The sequence below is a fragment of the Rhamphochromis sp. 'chilingali' genome, assembly GCF_963969265.1.
Source record: "Rhamphochromis sp. 'chilingali' genome assembly, chromosome: 11".
Lineage (NCBI taxonomy): Eukaryota > Metazoa > Chordata > Actinopteri > Cichliformes > Cichlidae > Rhamphochromis > Rhamphochromis sp. 'chilingali'.
This window is the reverse complement of record NC_137938.1, coordinates 3,482,288-3,494,306: the sequence shown is the minus strand read 5'-3', so window position 1 is coordinate 3,494,306 and position 12,019 is coordinate 3,482,288. Positions and strand designations below refer to the sequence as shown.

The 12,019-nt window shown below is 44.0% G+C and overlaps 1 protein-coding gene across 3 annotated transcripts in view; it reads left to right on the top strand.

The window, feature by feature from the left end:
- The window catches only part of cdk14 (cyclin dependent kinase 14), a 238,532-nt gene that overhangs the window by 148,281 nt on the left and 78,232 nt on the right, over nucleotides 1–12,019 (top strand). The window lies entirely within an intron of this gene.

Below are 12,019 nucleotides of genomic sequence, written 5' to 3'. Positions count from 1 at the left end.
TGCAACAACTTCTGCATGCACGTCCTTTTCACGCTTTGGCAAAGCATGAAATGGACATTGTGTCTATTACAGGCTTTGCTGTGATATGAGAAGTGACCTTCTTTGTCTCACTGACTCATATTGGACTCTTTCACAAAGCTTTACAGGCTCCTCCAGCGTAAGTAAAGGTGTGAGCTTCTCACTGGGCAGCTGAGACTGACAGTCGCTCATAGACAGGGAAAAGCTCCAGGATGGATCTGGATCCAGGCCAGATATTGTTAGAAACATGCCGTTGGCCGTTATGGGGCACAGTCTAAATTACATTTTTTTAATCTCTCTTGGCTGACTATAGCTAGCATTGTGTGAATTGGGAGGGGTAAGAAACAGAACTCGTTTGACGTTGATCTGCTGACATCTAGCCATGAAAATTTTGCACATAGTAGCTTTCATTTTATGAGCAATTTAATCTGATAGGAGTCAGTTGATGGGACGAGTGACGGGAGAAGGGAGCAGGAGATTGGTGCTGCAGCTGCAGTGATGCAGACGCTGTACCGCTCTGTTGTGGTGACGAGAGCTGAGTGTGAAAACGAAGCTCTCAATTTACCCATCGAGCTACGTCCCTGCCCTCACCTATGGCCACGAGCTGTGGGTAGTGACGAAAGAACGAGATTGTGGATACAAGCGGCAGAAATGAGCTTCCTCCGAAGGGTGGCTGGCCTCTCCCTTAGAGATAGGGTGAGAATTTCGGCCATTCGGGAGGGGCTCAGAGTAGAGCTGCTGCTGCTCCACATCGAAAGGAGCCAGCTGAGGTTGTTCAGGTATCTGACAAGGATGCCTCCTGGGCGCGGTTTTCCTGGCATGTCCCACCAGGAGGAGGCCCCGGGGCAGACCCAGGACACCCTGGAGAGATTATATCTCTCGGCTGGCCTGGGAATGCCTTGGAGTTCCCCCGGACAAGCTGGAGGAGGTGGCTGAGGAGAGGGAGGTCTGGGCTTCTCTGCTTAGGCTGCTGCTCTGCGACCCGGCCCCGGATAAGCAGAAGAAGATGGATTAATCTGATAGGCAGGTTAATACATACATTTGGAATGAGTCACATGACTACACCTTTAACACGTCCATTTTCCTTGTCATTCTTGTGATGCATTCAAAGTGCAGGTGTAGCGTTGCAGTTCTTGGGCGTCTACCGAGCCGTACAGAACAGGAGCAGGCATGTTTGCATGTTTGCATTTTTGGGGCTTTTTTATGTGGCAGGTAAATTCAGGAAAAAACATGTGAAGAAGGTGATGATACTAATTCAGGAAATTCTGTCTTTTATATTAGCATCATGTTGTCCAGGGTGGAAATCAGTCATATAGTTGAATTAATGTGTCTAAATCTGAGCGGTCTATAGCAGGGTAGTAGAACAGCCTGTACTTACGTAAAAATATCTACTGGAACTCACAAAACAAATTACTATAAGACTTATTTCTCAGTAATTCTTCTCCTGACACTGCACCGCTACACCCAATCCTCCACCTGCCAAATCCCAGTCTAATCCCTGCCTACAGTCCTGCCCTTAAGTGGTTCACTGATGACCCAGTGGATGTTAAAAGTTAACATCAAAAGTAATCCTGATATGTGCTGTAGTAACTTAAAAGCCCACTCGTGATAATTACCCGAATGTTTAAAATGCATCATTAACGGGCACTTTTTTCTCACACTCGAGAGAATCTCAGAAGAGCCGAGTAGATCTTGTCTGAATCTCTCATTTGGCGCCCAACAGGAAACGGCGTGCTTCGCACATATTCCTACTGCTAGAATTTCTCTGGTTCATATGAGCGTGCTGCCTGAGTAGAGCGTGCAGCACATGGAGCACATCTTTCCGTCTGGCTGGAAGGTTAAAGACTTTTTCATTCTCACACTCACCTCCATCAGGAAGTGTGTGGAAAAGTTCAGGTGTAGTCGGGTGATCTTAATAATGCATGTGCCATGTGGTGATTTAAGTCCTGTCACGAGCACGGAGGTGTGAGTTACAGCTGCAAATTAGCAGTTATCTTTCACTGTAGATCTTGACCTTCTTTTAGAAATCCTGTTCTTTGATTAATTAAGGGAGTGTTTCTCAAATGTTGTTAGCGGCACAGCTAACAGGGAAACTGCCTGCAACAGCGACCCTTTCCTTCGTTACCTCTCGTGCTCGCTGATAACCAAATAGTAATGAGCCTCCCGTGACTGAAGGATTTATTAATAAACCCCAAAATAGCTTTTCTGTGTGTATTTTTTTCTAACCCATATTTTTGTCACGGGCTGATTTCCCTCTAATACCACACCCCCGCAGTGTTATTATCTCTGACAGCATTATGCGGATCCAGTGCTTGTCACCGTTCCTACAGCTCTCTGTGCACGTCGGGCTTAGCGAGGCGGAAACGCACACTTTCATTTATCCAAAGTGCTTGTTTCAGATGCATGCTGCTATCTTTAGTGTTGGAATAACTGTGGTCATGCAGTCTGTGTTTGTCTTTAGGTATTAGCATGACTCTCTCTTTCTATACCGCTGTCTCACACACACACAGACACACACACGCAGAGTGTGTCTGTGTGAGAATTAAAATTGAGGTAGACGAGGCAGAGGCACAGTGGAGCTGGTTAACTAGCTGTCAGGTCATAAAAGATTGCGTCCGCTGGAAGATCTATATGAATATGGACAGGTCTATCTGTAGGAAATAGGCTGTCAGGCAGAGGTAAATGTCTCAGTGCAAAAATGTTTGTGTGTTGCTTCTCAGAAGACACCAGTGCGCCGCCTTCCATTAGTGTGAGTGAAACAGCTGTTGTTTCTGGTGAAATATGCCCTCAGACAGCCACGGGTAATATGATAGCTTATGTTTGTGCGTAAGACTCGCTATTTACTGAAATACACTGGCTACGTTTACATGATCATAATAATCTGATTATGGACATTAATCAGAGTGATGCATTGCTGCAATTAAGATGTTTACATGTTGCTTATCAGACTGTTTCATTAATATCCTCTGCTCGGCGTAAAGCCATAAACGCCACCTCCACAACACGGTGACGGTTTCCCTCTAATATAGGGGATGTACCTTAAATCTAAACTGTTGTTCGGTTCTTATTAAACTCTGCCCATCCTTTTATTTCCATCTCAACAGAGCTTGTACAAAAGTGTTTCTCAAATGAAGGCTTGCTAGTATTAAATAATAAAGAACTACCAGAGATGAAAACCCAGGGCTTGATTGTTTCTTTTAAGTATAGGTGCTAGGGTCTTTGAGAGATGCCAGCACCGTTTTTATTGGTATCTGGCACCATTAAAATGATTCTAGACTAGCTGTTAGCAGTTATCAGTAGACATGTGATAGCTTGTACATCATGTGACGTTTCTGGTCCCCAGAGAATGAATACACGTCCTCTTGATTTTTTTTAAATGCTAACTTTGTTTTTCTTAGTCATTCCAACCTGGTGGTCAGCGCAGCCAACCGCTGCAGTAAAATAAAACTTGCTGTAGATGCATTTGGAGGTACTAGCGATAGATAATCCACTTGATGAACTCTCTACTGAAGGCAGAGATTTAAGACGTTGCAGCAGTTCCAAACGTGCGGCGGCAGGAAGGGACAGGTGCAGACACGCTCTCTGAGGTATTACCATGAAAGGTTAGCATTTAGAAATGCTCATAAGGATCCAACAGTGATGTTGGACGTGTCACTTTCAATATAGCGAGTCCAAATTTAACTGATCATCCTCAGTTAATTCTTTGATGATGAGTCTGTGAGCTAACATGCTAGTTTTAGCACCTGTGCTGTGGAACAATCTCCCGATTGGCATCCGGGCATCTGATTCTATTCATTCTTTTAAATCACAGCTTAAAACATATCTTTTTAAACTTGCCTTCTCCACCTTTTAATTGCTGGTTTGTTTGTTTGTTTGTTTGTTTGGCTGCTGTGACCTATTGACCTCTTGTATTAATTCCCTCCTATCTTTCTATTGGTGTCTTTTATTATGGTGGTACAGCTTTTATCCTGCTATTACCCATGTGCTGTAGTCATTCTTATTGGTAGCTTTTATCTATGAACATAACTCGTTATTTTTATTTATCCGTTATCAATGTTTGAACCTTTTATTGTTTTATGTAAAGCACTTTGGTATGCCCAAGGCTTTTAAATGTGCTCTATAAATAAAGATTGTTGTTGTTGTTGTTTTAAGTCTTATTTAATACAACACCTTATTCATTTTGTAAGTTACTGTTGCCATTAGTGTCCAGCAATCCGGTCTTTTAAGCCTGACGTCATTAGCCAAACTCCGCTTCAAACAAACACTGCGGCATCACTGAGAATTACAAACTAAATTCTTTCATCTGTAATAAAATGATCAGCGTTGCTGCTTTACCAGGTGTAACTATGAAGTTTAACATCCAGGCATCCATGAAAACAGGATTTATTACATTTAACAGAGTTAGAAGTTAGCAGGAAGTCAGCTCGCTAGTTTCCATCTAAACATGATACAGTGGTCCCTCGCTATATAGCGGTTCACTTTTCGCGGCCTCGCTGTTTCGTGTCTCCTGTACAGTACAGAATGCGTTCAGCTCGTCAGATTTACATAAATCTTCGCTAGCAGAAGGTAACAAACACAACAATGTCGACGTCAAAGGATTGTAAGGCGCATTAAGCGAAACAAAACAGCGTTGGGTCTGTGTTTCCACAAGCCCCGCTAGTTTAGAGACTTATTCATCATGAAGAAAACAAGACAGTCAGCGATCAATCGATTTACTTTCAAGGGAGGCCTCGTCGGTATCTCAGGAACGCACTTCGAACCCTACCACAAAATGACCCCAAATCCGGCCTCCGCTTGCTGCCTTTTATTGGGAAAACAGTTCACACAATACACATCACAGCAAAAGCACCTCCCACTGTAAAACCCCCCCAATGGTTCTAAGACAAGGCACTATGTGTGTGTATGTGTACCTGTAAGCACCTGTATGCATGTACAAGAACGTGTGTGTGTGTGTGTGTGTGTGTGTGTGTGTGTGTGTGTGTGTGTGTGTGTGTGTGCATGACTTCCTGCTCACCAAACGGATCATAAAAGCAGGAAGCTTACAACACAAGAAACAGATCTTTCAGATAGCATGCATCTGCAATAAAACCTCCCCCAGCACAGAGTGGCTGGAGAGGTGGTCAGGATCAAAGGAATGTCTTGATCCTATAGACTGAACTAAGACCTTACAAATTTAAGAAACACAATGACAACATTCAACAATTAGACTTAACAAACAGTCAAATAAGTCAAACTTCACTCAACTCATTCTTCTTGCTTCCTCCACTTCCGTACCATTGATTCATTAATGTTGAATCCTCTGGCAGCTGATCTATTCCCATGTTCTGGGCCTGAAAACACGGTTTGATCTTTGGTTTCATTCTATAATTACTGGACTTATTTTTCTACAGAGGCTTGAACTTTGAGAGTTTAAACAAGAGAGAAAAGTGTGAAAATGTTCATTCCTGTCAGAGAAAAGTGTAGAAAGTGTGTAGTGAGGGGATTTACAGCCTTAAAACATCTATAATAATCGTAAAAAAATAAAGTTCACCTATCACGGATTATTTTTAAAACGACGCAATAAACGAGGGAACACTGTATAGCATGTTCTGACTGAGAGAGTTCCTGGAAACATTCAAACATACAGCTCTGCTATCACTTCCAACATAAATGAAGACAGAAAACTAAACAGCAGTGACGTTTGCAGGGTTACTGAAGTTGGGCTAGCTGCTATATAATGATGTGCTATGTGATTGCTAGTGACACAGCTATGTTAGCATAACATTAGCACAGTGAAGCTGAAGGATGAACGCCAACTTTTTTCCACTCGATAAAAGTTAACGTGACGGATTCTGGTGGTCAGGGACAAATGCAATCGCACAGCAGGATGCTATACACGGGCCAAACTTCAGTCAGGAGAACAACTGAGATTATTCATCCACAATAGAAGGTTAGTCATTCATATACTGCTGCATTTGCTGGGCTGTAGTTACATCGTAAGGGTTTAAAAACTGAGCTTTAAAATGAACAGTGGTGATAAAAACCGAGAGAGGCTGACAGTGATCACTGACTGTTTTAGGGGCTTGTTCAGATGAAATAGAACAAGATACAAAACATTAAAACATGTTAAAAACACAACAACCTTCATAAACACAGAGTAGTTTGGACCTGGAAGCAGGATTGATACGTCGTCACTTAACAACTGGACAAAGCAATGTGACTCCATCACTAGTTTCAAGTCTTCTTAAATACAGCACGATGGTTGTTCTGTAGGTCACTGAGAGTAAAATACACACCAAAGTCAGAGTTAGATGGTGGCTACTTGGTGGTCGACGTGTCCCTTCCATTGTTGCTTGGATTGTATCCTCCCCTCTTCAGTCACTTCCACCTCTCACGGGTCACAGTCAGATTTAAAAAATCCAAGTGGCCAATGAACAAAAAGCCAAATGTCTTTGGCTCATGATTTTGAACATCGCCACAGTGTTGAGTGACATGATTTCGGCTGTATCCATGGTTTATATGCGCTCAGGCTTTTTAACTAAGATGTGAACTGTAAGGAACCCTTTATAACATCATTGGCAGTCAGTGGAACCCTTTGAACCGTTTGAACATGGTTCCACACAGAACAGCTGTGAAGGAGTTCATTACAGCAGTGCAAAGGCACCGCATGGTGTCCAGAGGCCTGTTTATTTTGAGTGTGTTCCTGCTATGAAGTGTAAGCCGGTGCACATGTGAGCTGATCTACTCTCAGGAGAGAGCGGGAGGCTGCTGGGGAGATAAATAATGCCATTTCACCACCAGCCGCTGTGCCTGTGACATGAGCATCCATCTGCTGAAACCCAGACAGGATAGCCAGGGCTTACTGAACACATTCCACCCCGGCGCAGTGGGAGACAGCTGATCCACTTGGCTCTGGTTCTGATCCATTTGACCCCTGCCTGGAGGTGACCCCAATCTGCTTGGCCGTGACCAGGGATGGAGAGGAGCCAGGGGTGAGACTTGGGGTTTTGGAGCAGAGGAGAACATGAAGGCTGGGGTCAACTTTAGGACAATGGCAGAGAGCAAGGAAGGGAAAGTGGAGGAGGTGGGAGTGGGATGAATCCTGTACTGGGGTCAGTGCCGGTGCTTAACGTGGATTAAAGGATTGACCTCCCCCGAATCTCTAGGAACAGGAGGACGCAGGATAAAGTTCCATACTTCTTGGTTTGGGTGGTGTCTGTTTTTTTTCATACACGTTTATTTCTAAGCACATTTAAAAATACCACCCATTGGCTAAAAGTACTGTACCATTAGTAGAATAAAACAACTTCAATAAAAGTAATAGGGGGACTCAGTCTGGTCAGAGAGGTAAGGACCAGAAGGCAAAAGGTTTCAGTCTTCCCATTTGATCAGGTTTTTTCCCCGTGCGATTTGTGACCATCGACATTCCTTCTAGTCAGAAACACATTTCCAGATGAATAGAGAGGCAGGATAGGAGCGGTGGAGTTGGAGCAGCTTTTAAGGGTAAATGTTATCTTGCATAATACTCAGTTGACAGTTATGGTATCACTGCACTGTGTTGTGTTGCTGTACTGGAGGAAAAGGTTTCTGGATTTTACAGATGTGCTTGTTGTCTGCAGGTGTCAGGGTGGCTGACAGGAGAAGCTGCAGTCGTGCTTCAGGCGGGTTCACATTAATGCTAATGACACGTTTGTGCTCGCTCTCAAACCTGTGACGGGTCTATGCTAGAACACTAGAATGGTGACACTATACTGTATTTTTGGGGACTTTGTGACGTTGTAATAAATTCACATCCTTTGGTGGAAGGATCTACAACAGCGGTCTCCAACCTTTGTTGCGCCACGGACCGGTTTATGCCCGACAATATTTTCACGGACCGGCCTTTAAGGTGTCGCGGATAAATACAACAAAATAAAACTAGTGCCGGTACAGAAAAAAAGAAGATTTATTCATAACACATGTAAAAGACCCAGGAAAACCGAGTTAACGATCAAAACGTTAACCAAATAACGCTGAAAACCGATAAAACCCTGAAAACCACACATTTCACACCTGAGCCTCAACTCTTGCGGCCCGGTACCAAACGACTCACGGACCGGTACCGGTCCGAGGCCCGGGGGTTGGGGACCGCTGCTCTACAGTAACAACAGCAAAAAGTTAGGTCCAATCTGCTGGGCATGCTGTCGGATCCATTGGGGATGAGAGGCATGATGTGCAGCATGATGGGAGAAATCAACACTTTCAACATGAAAACTTAAACTGGGGATAACAAATAAGAAAACCTTTTAACTTTTTAACTTTTTTTATCTTTAATGTTATATTATAACCTGTAATTATGCTGCAGATTGTAAATCTTATAGTCCACACAAAAACACTACAAACAGTAAATGGAAAATGAGATCGCCTCCACATCATTTTATGATGATATTTTTATCATTGTGTTTGTTGTTTAACCTGAGTAACACTTTAACACTCACAAACTGGACTGTTTCTCGCATCCAGCAATACTGAGGAAGATATCTCATTTACATTTAAATCACCAAATCTGTTTTGTGGAGAGAAAAATGTTTTCCCTCGTGTACGTGTGCTGCTCTGTGTGCAGGTCTGTCCAGCACAGCACTGACACACATAGCATGTCTGACACTAAGAGCAGCAGAAGCAATTGTTTCCCAGTCGGGATGGACACACACACACACACACACACACACACCCACACACACACACACACACACACACACACACACACACACACACACACTGTACTCTGCAGTATATCACTGTGATATCAGAATCTGAACTAATTCACATTAACTGCAAGAAGCCAGGTTATATTTAGTCTTTTGTTTTAAACGTTTCTTAATTTCAGGTAAATAAATCCTGTTTTTAGCTTTCGTAGCACAGATTAGGCAGGACGAGCATCTTGTAGCCCTCCGGCTCACTCAGTCTCAGCCTTTTTTTAGTTTCATATGTTGCAGTTTTATAAATATTCAGTAACAGTAGCACTGGGTAAAGCAGATTTATTTGAGGTTTGATTATTCCTGCGCCCCCTTCTGGATAGATGAAACTATGCACCTGGTTTCCACACCTGCTCTGCAGCAGTTCCAGCTGGCCCTGGTCTGACTTTTCAATCAGCACTCCTGGGTCTTCAGTAGAGGAAAGTCTAAGAATATACTCTGCTGCTCGGCATGGAGATTTTGATTTTAGAAGACATGGCTGATCCTTTTATGATACTAAGTTCACATTATGGGAAATGTTTTCTGAGTGTGACCCATGGAGAAACTGACTGAAACAAATCAGCTGCTTTAGGACAAACAGCCTGCAGACACCGCTCAGTCCTTTACATGTTGTAGCTGTTTACTGTCACCAGGGGGCAGTGTGCAAACCATCAGAGGTTGTTTTTGTTGTTTTTCTGTGCTTCTCCTGTAAATTCTGCTCTTGATCCAGTGTTGGACGTACACACAGAATCATCCACAGTGAGCCACACGCTGTTCGGCTTTGTGGGCTGAAACAGGGAGCCGTGGAAAAGTATGTGGTGCTACTGCTGTGTGGGCGACGCTGGCTTGTGCCGTTGTTGGTTCATCAGCCAACCACTGCGAATAGCGAGCTCCTAACGTTCAATGAGAACCACTGAAAAGCGTCCTCTGCACTCTCTGATGTTTTTCTCTCCGATGTTTCTCCCATTCTTGATAAACTCTGGACTGCACAGGTGCACATTTGCATCGCTCCTCTGTGGCCTCCCTGTAGGCTCTCCATAGACAGATATCTATCCCAACGGTCACAACGCTGTACCGCAAATTAAGCATAACCCATCCCAGATATGCCAGCTGTCTTGTTCACTGCGAGGAGCCTGTTTGACCCGTTCATTGTCTCGCCACGTCTCTCTAACCTCTTCATTCTGTCTGGCAGCATGAACAGAATTAAGAGCGTCGCTGTGTGAAGGTCAGACATACTGTTTGTGTCTGGCCAAATGGGTGGTCTGTAACCTCGCTGCTGGGGGGTTTATTATATGTATGTGTGGCAGAGTATGAGTGCAGCGTGCAGGGTTGTGACCTGTGACCTCACAGGGATTCTCTTTATATGCTCTGTCTTTGTCTCCATACACTCTCCACACATTCCCTCATATTCAGAGATGTGTAGAGACCAAACCTGCCCCCCCTGATGGAATATCCCGTCCTCCATTTCAGCAGGCTGTTTCATATATCCATTACTTTATATGTGCAGGCATGGCAATCTACTGCCTGAGCAAAGATGGAGGGGTGTGGGGTTTTATTTTCCCATGTGGGACATACAGAGGGGGGATTGTGCCCCACAGGAAGCCAGCAGCCGTTATTTGTCCAAAACATCCATCTCTGCGCTGAAGTTGGAAAAGCCTTGGAGCGAAAGTAGTAGGTCCTTGTGACTGACCTCCTTTGTTCCATTTTTGCTTGTGTCATCACATTAAGACTGAGCTTAGAATGTGCCCGAGAGCCGTGAAGCTGTGCACACATGTGGTCTATTGTCTTTAAAAGAGCATCGTCGTGCACAGTGGCAGTGATGAAGTCACACGTCATCATCACCATTAAAGAGTTAAAAAGTAAAACATGACTACTATGTGGTGAAACAGCTGTATTGATAGCTTAACAACAAGATCTGTGAACTGGAGACGATCTGCAGACTATGAGATTGTAGCAAGTCTTAAACAGTTTTCGATCAGCGTGTCCTCCATCGTCCACCCTACAACCATCACACACTTTCATCTCATGCTCATTATTGTTATAGCACATTAGCTGTACTGTGTTCATTGTTCATTGGGGGTTATTGATCATCTGGTTGAGGGACCACCACGGAGAAGTGTTAAGCGAGCTCACGGATGACTGACTAGACCCTGAGCTGTGCTGCTGCTCGTCTGCTTCCCCGGCATGATGTCCTCATAAAGACTCTGACATTCACATCCAGCCCTCCACCCAGCTCTCCCTCTCCACTTCAAAGGCCACAGAACTGATACATCAATAATGCAAAATGACTCCAGCTCTGCCAGCCAAACTCAGATCCTGTCACGTGGCCCCTCAGTCACCCCTCTAAAACTCACGACCTCATGTCCTGCTAAACCCACCCACCCATCTTATCATGATCACGCTCATAGAAATCCATTCTCTGACAGCTTCTATCAGGGGGAAGTGCAGTTTTCAGGTGATGCTCACCAATCTAGCGTTAGTGGAAGACAGATCTAACGATGGAGGTCAGTGGTGAGGACTAACTGAAGGATTTTGTACTGCTTTCAGCGATGAAGCAGTCAGTGTACTCCCTTCTGTTCTTAGCCAGAGTCTTACCTTGTGTGAACATTGCTTCCAAACACATTTAAAAATGCAACGGTGAAACATTTTTAATGAAGTTCAGTGTGGAACCACCTTTCCTCAAGTTCCACTCCAGGCTGCTTTATGGTCCCCTACTGCCGTCTGGTGGACGTTTCTATTATTGCAACTAGACTAAAGCGTTAATGTCCACACACAAGCTCCAGACCTTTTAGAAATGCTTTTGATTTTCTTGATTAAATAAAATATTGTCCTTTTAAGCACATCATTTGTCTTGTTGTGTTTTGGAACTGTTGAGAATCTGAGTCACTAAAGCGACACACCCGAGTCAAAGGAATGGGCGAAGCATCATCAGCTGTTTAATCACATAAAGTTGTGGAGAGACACTCAATTTTTGCTTTTCTTTGTCTGTCATCTGAAACTAATTTATCCCACAGTGCACCTACACTGTGTGTTTGCACGGAGGGACGAGACATGCAGCAGTTCCACACTTCTACCATATGAGTTTGTTGTAGATCAGACCAAGCAGGCAATCTGGAAGCTATTATGTTGTTATGGTATGATGGATCACGTCAAAGGCATGTCCGCTGCTCTGTATTCGATCACCCTAAAGCCAGGTTGTGTGCGTGAGAGCTCCATTTCCCAGAAAAGATGCACTTATCGTGACTGTTGCCAAAGAAAGGAGACGCCTTTGTACTGGAAGTTTATCATGTGAACTCACATCAGCAGTC